At 39.1% G+C, this 17,307-nt stretch overlaps 1 protein-coding gene across 4 annotated transcripts in view; it reads left to right on the forward strand.

Annotated features, from left to right (window-relative positions):
- The window catches only part of GABRB3 (gamma-aminobutyric acid type A receptor subunit beta3), a 282,050-nt gene that overhangs the window by 129,716 nt on the left and 135,027 nt on the right, over nucleotides 1-17,307 (forward strand). Inside the window, exon 1 of one of the 4 annotated variants that reach the window (XM_075916435.1) lies at nucleotides 11,276-11,360. The exons of the other annotated variants lie outside the window; for them this stretch is intronic. The gene's annotated coding sequence lies outside the window, so the exon portion shown is untranslated. Of the gene's footprint in view, nucleotides 1-11,275; nucleotides 11,361-17,307 lie in introns of those variants that run through there. 4 annotated transcript variants of the gene reach the window in all.

A 17,307-nucleotide genomic window follows, 5' to 3' on the forward strand; every position in this document is an offset into this window, starting at 1 on the left:
TTATAAGACCAGGGAGCAGAGGTTGGCTGAGGTAGGTGCCAGTTTTCGTTCTAGCATCCATTCATGCATCTGGGCAGAGTTCTACTGGCGGCATCTGCTGGCTCTCTCAAGACCTTCGAAGAGCAGTGGAGGCTGACTGGAGTTCTCTGCTCAGTGTCCCCATCCGGTTCCCTCGTTTTAGTTCTTTGACCCTGTAACCCGTGTCTATTTTCTTTTTCTTTGTCCCCCAGAATCATTTGGTGTTCAGGGTTCTTTGGATCCTCCCTATAGGATGAGGGAGGGTTCTTTAGATGTGGGCGGGCATCTCCCAGACCCCAATAGGAGCACTCTTTCATATCTCTCTGACCTGACCCTGTCACAGTATTGAATATACTACTTTCCTAGCAGTAGCCAGGAACTTTTCTATTAGCAAAACACTATTTAAAAAGACAAAATATTTGGAGGATTAAGAAAGTGCACTTTTACTTTACAGTAGTTTTAAGATGTGGCTCAGGGACTAGGTCTTAATATAACTAGGTAGGATGAATGAAAGTTATGGCTCTGATGGCTGTTGAATTATGTGCGGTAAATTTCTAATCTTGTTCTCACTAACTACAGAACCATATAACCAAACTTCCATCACAGTTTGGAGTCAGGTTGTCAGACTTAGCTGAAATACCAATGTGATAAACTAACCTTTCCCTTTAACTTAGTCTTTATAAACTTGTGGTGATAGTATAATGTTGTATAAGGAGAATCACTCTAGTGCTGCCTATACTATTTCCTTCCTTCCTGTATATTTATATATATAGGAGATTTCGGTCTTCAGGGCTTGTTGATCTGATACTATTTGCAAATTCTTATTTCAATAAAATTGAATCAAAATCAATATAACCAGTAGGCATAATTAGCAATATAATCTGCTATTTAAGAGGTTACTGTATTCATGAAATTAGTCTTACTTAAAGTCAGACTATAAAACTGTTGTTTCCAAAAAGTATGTAATCTCTTTCGGTATGTCTACACTAGCCCTCCAGTTCGAACGAGGGTGGCTAATATAGGCATTCGAACCTGCAAATGAAGCCCAGGATTTAAATATCTCGAGCTTCATTTGCATGTTCCCAGGCAGGCGCCATTTTTAAATCCCCGTAGTTCAAACTGACTGCCCACGGCTACACACGGCAGTTAGAAGTTAATCCTAACTAAGTCCTTAGTTCGGATAAACTGTTACACCTCATTGCAGGAGGAGTAACAGTTAATCCAAACTAAGGATTTAGTTCGGATTAACTTCTGACTGCCGCGTGTAGCCACGGGCAGTCAGTTCAAACTAAGGGAATTTAAAAATGGGGCTCGCCTGGGAACATGCAAATGAAGCCCAGGATATTTAAATCCCGGGCTTCATTTGCAAGTTTGAATGCCTACATTAGCATCCCTAGTTCGAACTAGGGGGCTAGTGTAGACATACCCTTCTATATTAATGCAGTAATAATTTATTTTTATATTTCTTCAGAACTGCAAGTCAGTAACCTGACTTCACTAGATTCCTACTGACTCATAGCAATTTTAAATTCTCTTGACAAACTACAGTTAGTTGCTATTGTAAGTGCATTTAATTTCATTATTTTCTAAGGAGAAATATTGTCTACATTGCATTAGGAGTAGTGAATAAACAATGTTTTTATAATGAACTACTGCAATTGCCTAATGTTATGTGTCATAACAAGCAGCTACCTTGTAAATATTGTCTCTCTTTAAAATTTAAAATTTTTATCAGTCATTAAATTATTATTAGCTTAATGTGTATTTTGTAATAAGATTCAGTTGGAAAAATTGGGACATCTCAAGTAAATGATACAATTGGATAAATATTACTTAATATAAACAAAAACAACGTTTTCTTAGCTAGAGAAAAAATCTACATGAATCAATCAATAATTTCTAAATAATTTTAAAAGTATATTCAGAAAGAAAAATGTTGTTCTGCCTAGCAATGCTTGTAGAATTCTGTCCATATTCCTTATGTGGACTGGCTATATTCCTAGTTATGTTTTTAATAGATTTGGCTGTGACTTTCATAAGTAGACTGAGAACCATTGCTCTCAGGTGAGTTGTAACAGAAAAAATATGGATGTGGCAGACTATGAGGAGAAAAGGAGGTAAAATACAGTTTTCCATTATTATATCAATTATATGAATTATAGGAACGCAGTTATGGAACTTCTGCTCATATTGTTAAAAATTCACAGGAATAATTGGATTGGTTTCAGCAGCACTTCTTGTGTCAGTAAATATTGCCAATGTGAGCCCGGTGATGGTCAGAAACATTCCTTAGATCTGATTCAGCTCCCACTGAAGTCAATTGGAATCTCAGCATTGACCTAATGGGTACTAGACTTTGGCCCCTTAGCATACGAGAAGGCAGTACTTCCATGTGCTGGACCATACCTTCTTTCTTCTGCTGCTGAAAATCTTTGAAAATGTTAGCACTCTGACATAAAAATTTTATGTAAAATGCTGTAAATGGTGCCGATTCATAAATATTTGCAAACTCTTTATATATTGCAGCTTTTCCTTATCCTTAGATGATAGGAGTAGCGATATCCAGGAATGAGTGATATTTGTACTAGCTTCAGAGGGGTAGCTGAGTTAATCTATAACTGGAAAAATTTTAAAAACAATGAATAGTCTAGCAGCACCTTAAAGACTAACAAAATATGTAGATCAGGGCTACTCAACTTTGGAAGACCCAGGGGCCATAATGATACTCACAGCACATGCTGAGGGCCTCAACTTAAGTGTGGTTGCATGTACATGCAAATATAAATGCAAATATATGCAAATAGCTTCTTTTACACTGATGGGTATGACTACAAAGCACTTCCCACAATGCCCCAGCACTCCTGGTACCTCCTCCATGGGGGCTAGAAATGCTGTCATCTTGTTCCCATCTGTGCCAGTCAGCCCATCCACTTGCATCTTTCATTACTCACTCTGCACAGGAGACACCTTGCTGTTGTGGGCATGTTCCCAGTTAAGCCCATGTTCAAAGGATCACACCTGCAAGCCACAGGTTGAGCCTCGCGTAAACCCAAACTGCACCACGGGCTTCATTTGCAACTTTGAATGCCTACATTAGCCTCCCTAGTTTGAACTAGGGGGCTAGTGTAGACATACCCTTACCGTTTCGATTAGTATAATAGAAAGGGGTTTTGTATGTGTGTGGGAGAAGGATTTATTAATACTTGGTAAAACAGAAGGTGGTTTTAGTCTCTCCAGAATAAACAGTTTTTTATTCAAATGTGACAGCTGCTGAAAATATATATATAGCCAAGAGAGAATCAATTCAAAAAGGGAGTTCATTTAATATTTGTAATTGAATTTCACACTTCTATATTTCAGGGGAAAAAACGTGTCAGCATGTATAACTTAGTATTATAAATTATAACCATAATTTTAGCAAAATAATTTGTTCTCTCAGCAGTTAGGAACCAGTTTCAGGTTATTTTGTTACTGTAACCTGCAATATAAATTTTGTATTGTATGAAAGGGAGAAGCTGGGGGCTCTGCATTTATACTAGGTAATTGTCAGTTTCATCACGCTTAATGACTTTTTTTTCTTTATATTGATCTGAATGTTGAATTTTCATTAGTATATGTGCAAAGCCTGTAGTGGGATACTAAATTGTCTTTTTTACTGCATTATCACTTAATTCATTTGCACTCTAAGAAAATAATTTGAAGATGTAAAATAGCATAAGGCCTAGAATATGGGGCTCTTTGAATATATAATTATGAATTTAAACAAGTTACACTTAACAAATCTGAACTATCGCTAGCTCAGGTTCACTTTTGGCTTTTGCAATTCTAACATTTTGTCTACTCCTGCTCTAGCACCAGTGAAGTTCCAATAGTGAAAACACTCTTTTGGGCAATATATGGGAGATGTACCACTGTTACTTTGTACTGTTCAGAACAACTGGGAATGTGCTGCATAACCACTGTAGATGCCCTTTGGGAAGCAAAAATCCCAGCCAACTCCCACCACCTTCTCTCCAAATGTAGATTCAATATTCCTAATCATTCACTTTATTTTCTGCAAGTGAGATACTTCAGGCCTAAAATTGTAGGAACCCTAGGAAAGGCTTAAACGAAAGTAGAGAAACAGACTCAGGCAAGGGATTTGTGCAGTTATGGACAAGCTCTTTCCACTCTCTTGGTATTTCTCTTCCACTTAATCCACAGCAATGTAGTAACCCTTACCTGAGGAATCTTATTTAATTTTAGCTACCACTGTGCAATGGATTCACCATTTCCTAGAAAGATGCATATATATTCCTTTATACTCCACAAATATACAAAACACAAATGATATAACTGTGATGTTGATCTTAGGAATCTGTATGTGTAGATGTTATCTTATAGAAACTTATGACCATGAGTGGCTTTGCCAGTGTGAGTAGTCCCATTGACTATGAGCTGCTTGTATGTATAAAGTGTATACAGGACTTATAAAATAGATATTGGATCTCATTCTGCTGTTAGAAGAGCCTGAGTGTTCAGGCCCCAAAATATGTGGATCATTCTTCTTCCATGCTAAACTTTGAGACATTTTCTGGATTCAAAGGATATCCATGTTGGGCCCCCTTCACCTCTCTACACGGCCACCTATCTTTCATACTGCCCCATGTCAGCATGGACATGGCAAGATAGAGTTTCACAGAATCATGGGGGATCCTATTCAAGCCCTGCCAAAGAGTTTGCAGGGCCCAAGGCAACATGGTGACAGTAGGGCCTGGCCAGGGCAGCGAGCAAGCGGCTTGGCGAGCAGCTGCTGGGCAGCGTGGGGCCCTGAAGTCAACTTCCTTGCTCACCTTGCCCTAAGGCTGGGCCTATTCTATGCAATTTACTGCACACTACTTACACTAACTTCTTTCTTGGTCAAGAGGGAGATTCAGACTCTAATCTTCTCCTGCATCTTTAGGCCTTCTAGGTAGTGGAAGGGAAAGAGACTCATAGCATAGAGTTAACTTTCTCCCCCTCATAACTTCCATATTCCAGACCTGCAATCTTTAATTTCCCTCTTCTTTCAGAGTACTGGTAATTTGGAACTCAGTATAAGTAGAGTTGAATCAAAAACCAGGAGCTGGTACAATCATAGGAGAACAATCAGTTGCAGAGATGAGGAGTGGTAGTTGAGTCTGAATGGAGGCAGAAGGGCTGCATCTACACTGGCAAGATTTTGCACAAAAGCAGCTGCTTTTACTCAAAATCTTGCCGCCTGTCTATACTGGCCGCGAGTATTTGTGCAAGAACACTGATGTTCTACTGTATGAAATCAGTGCTTCTTGTGCAAATACTCTGATGCTCCCACTCAGGGATAAGTCCTCTTGAGCAGGTGTTCTTGTGCAAGAGGCCAGTGTAGATAGCTAACATCAATTTCTTGCGCAAGAAAGCCCAATGGCTAAAATGGCCAACGGAGCTTTCTTGTGCAAGAGAGCGTCTATACTGGCATGGATTCTTTGTGCAAAAGAAAACCTTTTGTGCAAAGGCACATGCCAGTATAGACGCTCTCTTGCACAAATACTTTTAATGGAAAAACTTTTCCATTAAAAGTATTTGCACAAAATCATGCCAGTGTAGATGCAGCCAAGGTGTTTGACATTGGGCGCTAGGGACTGTATGTGTTCATGGGATTACAGAGATTATCCATGGACATGTGTCATGATCATGGAAGATGGCCAGCTGCCTGGGGACTAAGGGGTTAACTATGTCCCTTACCTAAGCCAGGTAGAGTCAGCCAATAAAAATGCAGATAGGAATTTCAAACTGGGACAAAGGAATTTTTGAGGTTTTCCCTCCTTTGTCCCTGGGCAGTTTCTCTCCAGTTACTGAGGGGGACAGACATCATGTTTCTTTGCTTTAGTCTTCACAGCTGAGGACGTTAGGGAGATTCCCAAATCTGCCCCATCCTTTGTGGTTGATGAATCTGAGGAACTGTCCCGGATTCAAGTGTCATTAGAGGAGGTTTTGGAACAAATAGAAAAACTTAATGTTAATAAATCTCTGGGACTGGATGGCATTCATACAAGGGTTCTAAAAGAACTCAAACGGGAAATTGCTGAACTATTATCTATGGTTTGTAACCTATCGTTTAAATCGGCTCCTGTACCTAATGACTGGAAGGTAGCCAACGTGACACCAATATTTAAAAAGTGCTCTAGAGGCGATCCTGGCAATTACAGACCGGTAAGTCTAACTTCAATACCGGGCAAATCAGTCAAAACAACAGTAAAGAATAAAATTGTGATGCATGTAGAAGAACATAATTTGTAGGACAAAAGTCAACATGGTTTCTGTAAAGGGAAATCATGTCTTACTAATCTATTAAAGTTCTCTGAAGGGGTTAACAAACATGCAGACAAGGGGGATCCAGTAGACAAAGTATACTTAGATTTTCAGAAAGCCTTTGACAAGGTCCCTCACCAAAGGCTCTTGTGTAAATTACATTGCCATGGGGTAAGAGGGAAGGTCCTTTCTTGGATTGAGAACTGGTTAAAAGACAGGAAACAAAGGGTAGGAATAAATAATAAATTTTCAGAATGGAGAGGGGTAAATAGTGGTGTCCCGCAATGGTCAGTCCTGGGACCAATCCTTTTCAACTTATTCATAAATGATCTGGAGAAAGGGGTAAGCAGTGAGGTGGTAAAGTTTCCGGATGATACTAAACTGTTTAGGATAGTCAAGACAGAAGCAGACTGTGAGGGACTCCAAAAAGATCTCACCAAACTGAGTGATTGGGCAACAAAATGGCAAATGAAATTTAATGTGGATAAGTGTAAAGTAATGCACATTGGGAGAAATAACCCCAACAATATGTACAGTATGATGGGGGCTAATTTGGTTATGACAAATCAGGAAAGAGAGCTTGGAGTTATCGTGGATAGTTCTCTGAAAACTTCCACACAGTGTGCATCAGCAGTCAAAAAGGCAAATAGGATGCTAGGAATTACTAAGAAAGGGATACAAAATAAGACGCAGAATATCTTACTGCCCTTGTATAAAACTATGGTACGCCCACATCTTGAATACTGTGTACAGATGTGGCCTCCTCACCTCAAAAAAGATATTTTGGCTTGGAAAGGGTTCGGAAAAGGGCAACTAAAATGATTAGGGGTTTGGAACGGGCCTCATATGAAGAGAGTTTAAAGCGACTGGGACTTTTCAGTTTAGAAAAGAGGAGACTGAGGGGGGATATGATAGAGTTATATAAAAACATTAGTGATGTGGAGAGGGCAGATGAAGAAAAGTTATTTATTAGTTCCCATAATAGAAGAACTAGAGGACACCAAATGAAATTAATGGGTAGCAGGTTTAAAACTAATACAAGAAAGTTCTTCACACAGTGTGTAGTCAGCCTGTAGAACTTCCTGCCAGAGGAGGCTGTGAAGGCTAGTTCTATAAGGGTCTGTCTACACTACAGCACTAATTCGAACTAACTTAATTCGAATTAGTTAATTCAAACTAAGCTAATTCGAATTAGTGCATCTAGACCTAAAAACTAGTTCGAATTAGCATTTTAGCAATTAACCGAGGTTAAGGATGGCCAGAAGCATTGCCGGCAGGGCATCAGGTTAGGACTTAGAGCGTGGAGCTGCTGTCTCAGGCTAGCCGAGGGCTGTGCTTAAAGGGACCTGACCCTCACCCCAGACAGACAGTTCTCAGGGGTTCCCTGCTTGCAAAGCAGTCCTGGCTTGGAGTGCCCTGAGTGCCCACACTCAGCACATCACAGCACTCGGCCATCAGCCCGGCTGCACTTGCCACAGGCTGCCATCCGGAGGGGTGGTCAATCAAGGGGCTTCAGGAGAGCTTCCACCCCAAGAAGCCCACAGAGCCACCCCAGTCCTCCCCATCAGAGGCTCGTACCCCATTCCTCCCTCACCTCCTTCCACTTACCCCTCTCTAGCCCCCCTTCCTGATGTACAAAATAAAGGACACGTGTGTTCAAAAATAGAAACTCTCTTTATTGAACAAAACTCAGGGAAACTGGGAAAAGGAGGTGGGAGAGGGGAAGAGAGAGGGTGGGAGAGGGGAGGGCAACTAAAATTATCAGGGGTTTGGAACAGGTCCCATATGAAGAGAGGCTAAAGAGACTGGGACTTCTCAGCTTAGAAAAGAGGAGACTGAGGGGGGATATGATAGAGGTCTATAAAAGCATGAGTGGTGTGGAGAGGGTGCATAAAGAAAAGTTCTTCATTAGTTCCCATAATAGAAGGACTAGAGGACACCAAATGAAATGAATGGGTAGCAGGCTTCAAACTAATAACAGAAAGTTCTTCACAAAGCAAAGAGTCAACCTGTGGAACTCCTGGCTGCAGGAGGCTGCGAAGGCTAGAACTAGAACAGAGTTTAAAGAGAAGTGAGATAAAGTCATGGAGGTTGGGTCCATGGAGTGGTATTAGCCAGGGGGTAGAAATGGTGTCTCTGGCCTCTGTTTGTGGAAGGCTGGAGATGGATGGCACAAGACAAATGGCTTAGTCATTGTTTCGGTCCATCCCCTCCAGGGTCCCTAGTGTTGGCCACTGTCGGAAGACAGGCTACTGGGCTAGATGGACCTTTGGTCTGACCCAGTATGGACATTCTAAGCTCAGAGCTCAGGGTCGGGGGTCTCAGTGGACCACCTTGATTTTCATGCAAACCTGCTCCCGGGTGGCCAGGTTGGCAGCTATCCTGCCCTAGATGGCCACTTTCCTGTGCCTAGTGCGGAGGTCGTGGATGAGGTCCACGATCTCCGCACTAGACCAGGCAGGTGCCCGCCTCTTGCGGACCCGGGCAGGCTCCCGGGAGCCGCCAGCCTGGTCCCAGGAAGAGGCGGAGGGCTGGGTGGCAGCGGGTCGCTGGTTCGTGCCGTGCCAGGTGCAGGGTCTGCTGCCTGGGTGCTGGCAGCCTTGCAACTGGCACAAACAGTGTAGCCAGCCCATGCCCCTTTAAGGGCTCCGGGCCCGGGAAGGGGGCAGTAGAGTTTGCCTGGTGTTGGCCAGAGTGGCCACCAGGGCAAGCTGGGGAGGGCTAGCCTCCCACTAGTTCGAATTAAGTGGCTACACAGCCCTTAATTTGAACTAGCTAATTCGAACTAGGCGTTAGTCCTCGTAAAATGAGGTTTACCTAGTTCGAATTAAGCGCTCCGCTAGTTCGAATTAAGTTCGAACTAGCGGAGCACTAGTGTAACGTCTGTTAGTTCGAATTAACTTTGTAGTGTAGACATACCCTAACAGAGTTTAAAGAGAAGCTAGATAATTTCATGGAGGTTAGGTCCATAAAATGCTATTAGCCAGGGGACAGAAGTGGTGTCCCTGGTCTCTGCTTGTCAGAGGCTGGAAAAGGATGGCAGGAGACAAATCGCTGATCATTGTCTTCAGTCCATCTTCTCTGGGGCATCTGGTACTGACCAATGTTGGCAGACAGGCTACTAGGCTAGATCGACCTTTGGTCTGACCCAATACAGCCGTTTTGATGTTCTTATGTTATGTTCTTATGTTCTCATGTCTGTCTCCAAGAAAAGACTCTTCACTATCTGTAAGTAGGTTAAAGTTTAGATAAATCCGTTAGGTTTTATTGTTTTATGGTTTGGGAATCTGATGTCTGTGCATTTAAAAATGGGGTTTTCTCTTTTTTTAAATTAAGGTTTGGCCCATGGTGGAATTCCCCATGAGTTTATTAATTAGTGACTTTTCCATCTAGTCACTATGCTTGTAACAGGAATATTGTGGTGAAAATAAAAGTTATTTCTCTTTTCTTTTTATTAACCTGGTATTGGTTAACTTTTTGTGTTCTGGTTTTTACTTTAGGGATGAGATTTCCTAGGTCTCTCCCTGGTTTCCTTATCATTATTTGGGTGGTGGCAGCAGATTTTTATCCCTAAAATCTAGGTTTTAAAATTTTGGGGGGAAGTTTTATACCAAAGCCTGGAAAGATAAGGTTTTGGGGTACTTTTGCGGGCCCCCACTTCTACATATATCATGCCAGAGTGGGGAAGAAGCCTTGACAACATGCCAGAGAAATAATGTGTGTGGGGGGGGGGGAGGGAGGGTATTTGTGGGGGCATATGGGTAAATAAGGGAAATGTGTTTGGGTCAGGAAATGAACTATAGGAAATACTTCCATTACTGGTCTTAAACTCTTTACCAAAGAAATGGTATTTCTTGTACTTGATCAGAAACCTGGTTTGACCAGCCCTGATACAGGATAGCAACTTAAAAATGCTGAGTGTCTATCTGGAAGATTATTATAGCTCATTTAAAATGAAGGGCAGGAACAAATAATCATAAGAAAGGATGGTCAGTAAATTAGAAAATGCACTTGAGAGTCAATCAGCTGACCTATACAATGGAACCACTTCAGTGGCATACTCATATATTATTAACCTGACAATAAAGCTTTGTGTCAAAAGTTAAAGTTGCTGGAGAACAGGCAATGGAGTTGGCTATAAAACAACTACTTTAACATTTTTCCTGGCATATCCATTTGTGTGTTGTTAGTATTTATCTTTAGATTTGCATGCTGGAATTGGAAACCAAGAGATTACTTGATGCAAGCTCCTTATCCATTATCAAAATGTTTTCCTTATGTTTACATATAAAAAAATCTCAACCTCTAATGAGAAGATCTCTTGCATTTAGCCTTGCTACATAAATAACTCAGCCAAAACCCTGATGATATGTCCCTTTGCTTACATGAATTACATCTAAAAGGGTCATTTATAATCCTGCCTTGTTTTCTTCTAACTACAACCTAAAATAAAAACTTGGGATGCCATTTTAGTAGGGTGCTTGCAAACAGTCTGCTGTGTCTGCAAAATGTTTTCACTGAAAAAAATTTTCTCCACTCAGGCTACTGTTCCTTTTAATTTGACTGTTGGTGCTAACTGAGTAGATCTCTTTAAGACAAAAGTAGTTGTTTAAATGCTTAACCATTTATCTTTCCAGATTTCCTGAATGGATTATTTTAATAGCTCAAGGAAGTGATTAAATTTCTTGTGTTCAATACAATAGATTAAAAAGCTGTAATTTTACCCTCTGTTCCCTTTCTCCTTTCCATCTACACTGGACTTTGAAATAGGAGACTACATTTCTAATTTTACTTTATTCCTCTAGTCATTTCCCTCAAGTGGACCTGTGACATCAGAGTAGCCTAGAGCTGGCTCACAACTCTGTAGACTTTGTAAATATCCCAGCATGAGCCAAATTTGGAGATAATTGATTAGGACTGAGTGATTAAGTAGTTAACAAGAGAGTCAACTCCTCATCTGAGTACTGGTAAATGGGAGACAGGAAGGGAATGGAGGACTGACCATCTCTCAGGTGCTACAAGTGCCAAAGATACAGGTATGTAGCAAATGTTTGAAGAGGGAAAAATGAGATATGGTAAGTGTGGGGGAAAGCATGCCTATGAAAATTGTATAGAGAGGGTGGCAATCAAGTGTAGTAACTGTGGTGATAATCACAATCTGACAGATTGCGGGTGTATTGAGACAAGATAAACTAAACAGATACCAAAACAAAATTATTAATAATACATTTGATGCAGAAGCTGTACAAAGACTCTCAAAATATCAGGGAGAGAAGGAAGAGAAAGAAAATGAGCACTGGGGCCTGCAGAGACAGAATCACTCTGTAAAGAAAATGGTAAACACCACAGACTGAATAGATGATGATATACTAGCACAGGGCAGGGGGAAAAGAAAGGTTTATTGCCTTTAGTGATACAAGTGATGAATTGCAGATAACAAACAGGAAAAATCAGAAAAAAATAAAATGTATAGCAAGGGCAGCAGAAAAATATCTGCATGTTGGCAGTCTGACAATGAACTGGATTCATGTGATTTTTAATGGGGCTAATAGTGAAACATGAGTAATATGGGGATCACATGGGTAAGATGGGGATCTTGTTGGAATGCTCATAATAAATAGCAGATGATCAAGAATGAAAGGAAAATATCTTGGAAATAAACACCAAATCAGATATTACATGTATCCTGGAACCATGGCTGATTAAAATTCCAGAGTATACTGCCTTTACGCAAGATCAAAAACTAGCAAAAGGAGGAGGTATTTATACTTTGATAAGGGAAAGGTTAAACTACATAACAGCAGAGAATGAAGAAGTAGGTCAGGAATATAACACTTCTGACATCCCAGTGCAAAACAGAAATATTCCTGTAAGGATTTATAATGTCTATAAGCCATGTGGGCATTCAGAAAGCGCAGAATTACAAGAAATAGCAAAGAATACTAAAATACCGTATATTACATGTGGAGACTTAAATAATTGGAATACATTGTGGGGAAGAAAGACAACTGACAAAAATGATTCATACTTAGAAAAGTTCATTGAAAAGAAGCTAGTTATTTTAAGTGTTGGAATCCCAACTAGTTTTAATGCAGCAGCTGGTAGTTTCTCTAGCATAGGCCTGGGAATAATAACAGCAAACATTGTATGTAGATGCAGTTGGAAAATATGTAAAGAAGGAGTGGGGAGCAATAATTTCTCCATTATTATTACTTAGCTCTGAAAAGTAAGATTGAAAATTACCCATCTGGAATTTTAAGAAATCCAAATAAATATACAGAATGTGTGAATGATCTTTTTGTAAGTGATGACAGATCATTACAGTGACAATTACAGATAATTACAGTGACAATGTAATATAATGATTAATAGCAGCAGCTACTATAGCCATATCCAAGGTATCAAAGTACCTCAGAACTAAAAGTTCACTTTCATGGTGGAACGAGGAATGAAAAATAGAATTTAAAGAAAGGAACAAAACATATACAATAGCAAAAAAATACAACAAATAGCAAAAATCTAAGGAAGTATAAAATAAATAAGGCAATAGCACAAAGAATTAAAAATTTAAAAGAGAGTTGGGGGCAGAACTATGGGTTGATAAATAGAAATACCGGGACACCAAAAATATACAGGCAAATTAGAAGAATGACTGAAAATAAGACTAAAAGCAGTCACATTCTGGATCTTATAGAGACTGACAAAATAGTAAGAAGTTCCAATAATGAAAGAACAGAAGTTTTAATAGGGACTTTCTGATTAGTTAGTTATGGTGAAACTCAAGATGCAGTTTTCCACTAAAATAAAATATTTGTTAATAAATTACTTTGGGGAGCAAATGGAAAAACAAAGCCTTAATCAGAACATTTATTGATTATGGCTGCAAGCTTTTGGGACAGCATCAGAATCAGAAGATAAAAAATATTAGATTTAATGCAAGCCCAGGCATGATGAAATGTGTGATATGTGGATGTACTACAGTTAACGTCAATGTGAAATGGATCTAACTTTCTGGACCAAAACTAATGGGGATTGGAATGATGAAAGTATCAAACAAATATATGAGGACTGTTGGGAATTTGATAGACAAACTATAGCACATGATATTACAGCTCCACATGCCATTCAATTTCAAGTGTGAATGCAGAAATTGAAAGACCTGGAAAAGCTAAACAAAGTCAAAACTTTGTCATGGGAGAATTAGTTATGGATGAGAAGTCACATGTCCAACAGTGGATTTTGATTTAGATGGTGCTTGGTCCTGGGGACTGGATTTGATGACCTCTCGAGGACCCTTCCAGTTCTAAGTGTTCTATGATTCCATGACTATATGATTTATTTCATAAGCTGAAGGTGAAAAGAGACACAAGATATTAAAATGAAATATACCAATATATAGATGAAAAGTAAAGACATTTTTGTCAACTAAATACGGATGGTTGAAAAAGATATCAAGAAGAGCAGGGACAGCATATTGTATACTAAAAGTTAGAATTGATACATGTAACATAATATGATCTTGTAGCTGTCATGATAGCCAAACTAGTAGCATTAATGCTAGTATTATATGGGATCTGGGTTTTCTGCCCAACAGCAATGGTCTTTTTTTAACTCGATCTCACTCTTTATGGCAGTGAAAAAGGGTATCTCAGTATGGGGAAGTGATTTAATCAATGAGATTGTATTTCTAATAATTAGTACAGATGGGGATACATCTAACATTAGTTTGTATCCCAATACACATCGGGATAATGGAATGAATTGGTGCACAAAGCAGCTAAAACTGCTGTAAGAAATGAAAGGATTGACACAAAAATTGTTTCTTCAATAAACAGGAATTTAAAAGCCTAGTAAAGAAAGGTAAGAAGGGCAAAACACTTTGAATTAATAAAAAAATAGGAATAAGATTTTTTTTTTCTTTTAAAATTGTACCCTGGAGATGAGCAACATACTTCTGGGCTTCAATTGGGGAAATGAAATGGGGTTTTTTAGAATACTAACTGGCCATTGTGGCTTAAACTGAAGTCTTTTTACAATGAATAGACACAAAAATGGGCTGTGTACTTTGTAAGGTATAAGAAATAATTTATTACTTTTTATTGGTGTATATTAGGACTTTGATAAAGTAAGCATACCCCAGTGCTTCTTGGGGGTCTAAGTCAAGGTAGCGTGTCCACATTAAGGATATGTCTATGCTACAGAGAAGATTGAAGCTGCCGCTGTCAATCTTCCAGGGTTTGAATTAGCAGGTCTAGTTAAGACAGCTAATTCAAACTGAGAGGGGCAGTCGAGTTGATGCTGATAGTCCTGCTTCCATGAGGAGTAAGAGGAGTTGAAGGGAGAGTGTTCTTCCTTCAACTTCCTGCAGTGTAGACTGTGTCAAAAGCTGAGTTAAGGTACATATCTTAATTCCACTTTGTCCTGTAATGTAGATGTACCCAAGAAGCTAAGGATTGCAGAGAGACCTCTGGAGCAAGATAAAGCTTGGGAAACTTCAAGGCCAGGTCTACATTGAAGGGTAAATTGACTTAAGATACTTCAACTCCAGCTATGTAATTAACATAGCTGGAGTTGCGTATCTTAAATCGTGTTTTGGCACCATCCTTACAGTGGGAGGTGCAGGAATGTTGGCGCCAACGGAAGCACACTCTCAGTTTGAATTTGTGTATCTTCATGAGATCTGCTAATGTGAGCCCTAGAAGATTGATTGCGACAGTTTCAATCTTCTCTGTGGTGTAGACAAGTCTCAAAAAATAATGTATGTAAAATACACTATGATGAACCTATGAGAGAATGGGTGAGGACTGCTTGCAAGGGTTAGGAAGTGTGTCCTGTGACAAGGCTGTTTAAAATAATACATTAATTAAATTTTCTCATCTGCTGGTAGTTGTGAAGAAGACAGAGAAAAATATTGCTGACTTTGAGCAGAAATGCAGGCATTTGTTTCTGAACATTTATTTAGCTAGTTATTCCAAGAGCTGCAACTTTTTCATGCACAGCATGTTAATATAAAAGTCCTAATTTTTTTTGCAGTACTGTATTAATATAAACTAATAGCTGATCACATAGAGATTTTTAAAAAATCTTAAGCATCTATTGTACTATATTATGTCATTGTCATTGAATTCCATGTTTCTCAATAAGTACTGTTGATTTCTTGTGACCTCTTTTGCAATGATAAAACCAAAGGGGACTGGAAATAAAATGCTATAGTTAAATATATAATTAATGACCAACTACATCTGGGTAATTAATTAAAGCATAGCAATAATACAGTAACAGCTGACAATTTAGAAGTTGGATATTGCTAACTGCTCCTAGAGAACACAACATTCAATTGTTTATCTTTAAAGATGATTGAATTCTTTATACATATTGAAATAATAGATGTGAACAATGGATAAGATATAATGCTGATGAAGGCAATCAAAGGAGAAATGTATCAGGGTTACTTTCAGTCTGACACTGACTTGCATCTATCATTACAATATTTTGTTGTGAGTCTGTTAAGATTTGCTCTGTTGTCCCTTTCTGTGTCTTTCTGCCTATTGTTCATTACTGTCCTTTTCACGGGCTACGTCTAGACTGCAAGCCTCTTTTGAAAGAGGCTTTTTTGAAAGATACTTTCAAAAAAGCCTGTTTCGAAAAAGAGCGTCTAGACTGCAAGCAGTACTTTTGAAAAAGCAAGCCGCTTTTTTGAAAGAAAGCATCCAGGAAGTCTGGATGCTCTCTTTTGAAAAAGCCATGTTTGCATTCAAGAATGCCTTTTTTTCAAAAGAGCACTTTCGAAAAAAGGCGTTCTTCCTCGTGAAATGAGGTTTTCCGCCATTGAAAGAAAAGCCGTGTTCTTTCAATTTAATTTCGCAAGAACGCTGCTGTAGTCTAGACGCAGGTGAAGTTTTTTCGAAAAAGGGCTACTTTTTTCGAAAAAACCCTAGAGTCTGGACACAGCCCAGAAGATAACTTTGTTTTTCACAACTGGCAACATGACCAGCATTACATGGCTACTTTGTCTTCTGCATAGTCTTCAAGATGTCTTTCCCTATGGTTGGTTTCCATGGCTCAGTGCTCAGCCTTAGACTTCTATTAATTGTCTGTCTCATTTTCATATCAATGTGTCATGATTGCCAGTAGAAACTTGCTAATTTTTCATAAAGCAAAAGGTGCCGCTTTTTTTATTGATAGCATCCATCTGTGTCTTTATTTATTGTGACTTACGAAAACACGTTGGTGATTAAATCTCAGGTTCCCAGGCACTTATACAAATATTAAAAATTACAATCAAGGATAAATATTTTTTGGACAAATAAGTTTTACCATCCAGATCAATGTCAAAATACTTCAGTTTACATTTCCATGTACGTCTCTTTGGCTGACACCAATAAATGTTGAATATTTTCCAAAACCAAATTACAAAATGCAGCAATATTTCTTATTTACAATTGGTTAAGTTCAATGGAGGTTTTTGTTTGGTTATGATTGCTTAACTTAACATGGTTGCACTTCTTCACAAATGCATTGGTAGGAAGGCAATTATTCAGAAGGGGCCTATCAGATCAAAAGAATTCAGTAATTATCTCTCCACAAATATCTATTTTCATGATTTACTGAAACAACTCTGAAGGAAACTATTTTAGAAGAATATTTTCCCTTCCTTTTTGAAAGCAAAAATATCTGGAGAGAATTTTAGAAGAATATTTTCCCTTCCTTTTTGAAAGCAAAAATATCTGGAGAGAATTTAACTCTGTATTCTAAATTCTTTCTATCACTTACATTGAAGCCATTGGTGTCATGAGAACAAAATTTGGCCCGCCATCCAATATTATTATTGTGACACAAACTAGCAAAGCAAAGCAGTTCAAGATTAAGCCTGTTTGTCAGGCCATAATATGTCCTGAGTGTGATAGCATATATATCACACATGCGCAAACCATCACACCATGGCTTGAATCCTTAAATAATGGGCTCAGGCCTTAGGTGCGG

The sequence above is a fragment of the Pelodiscus sinensis genome, chromosome 1, assembly GCF_049634645.1.
Source record: "Pelodiscus sinensis isolate JC-2024 chromosome 1, ASM4963464v1, whole genome shotgun sequence".
NCBI classification, from domain to species: domain Eukaryota; kingdom Metazoa; phylum Chordata; order Testudines; family Trionychidae; genus Pelodiscus; species Pelodiscus sinensis.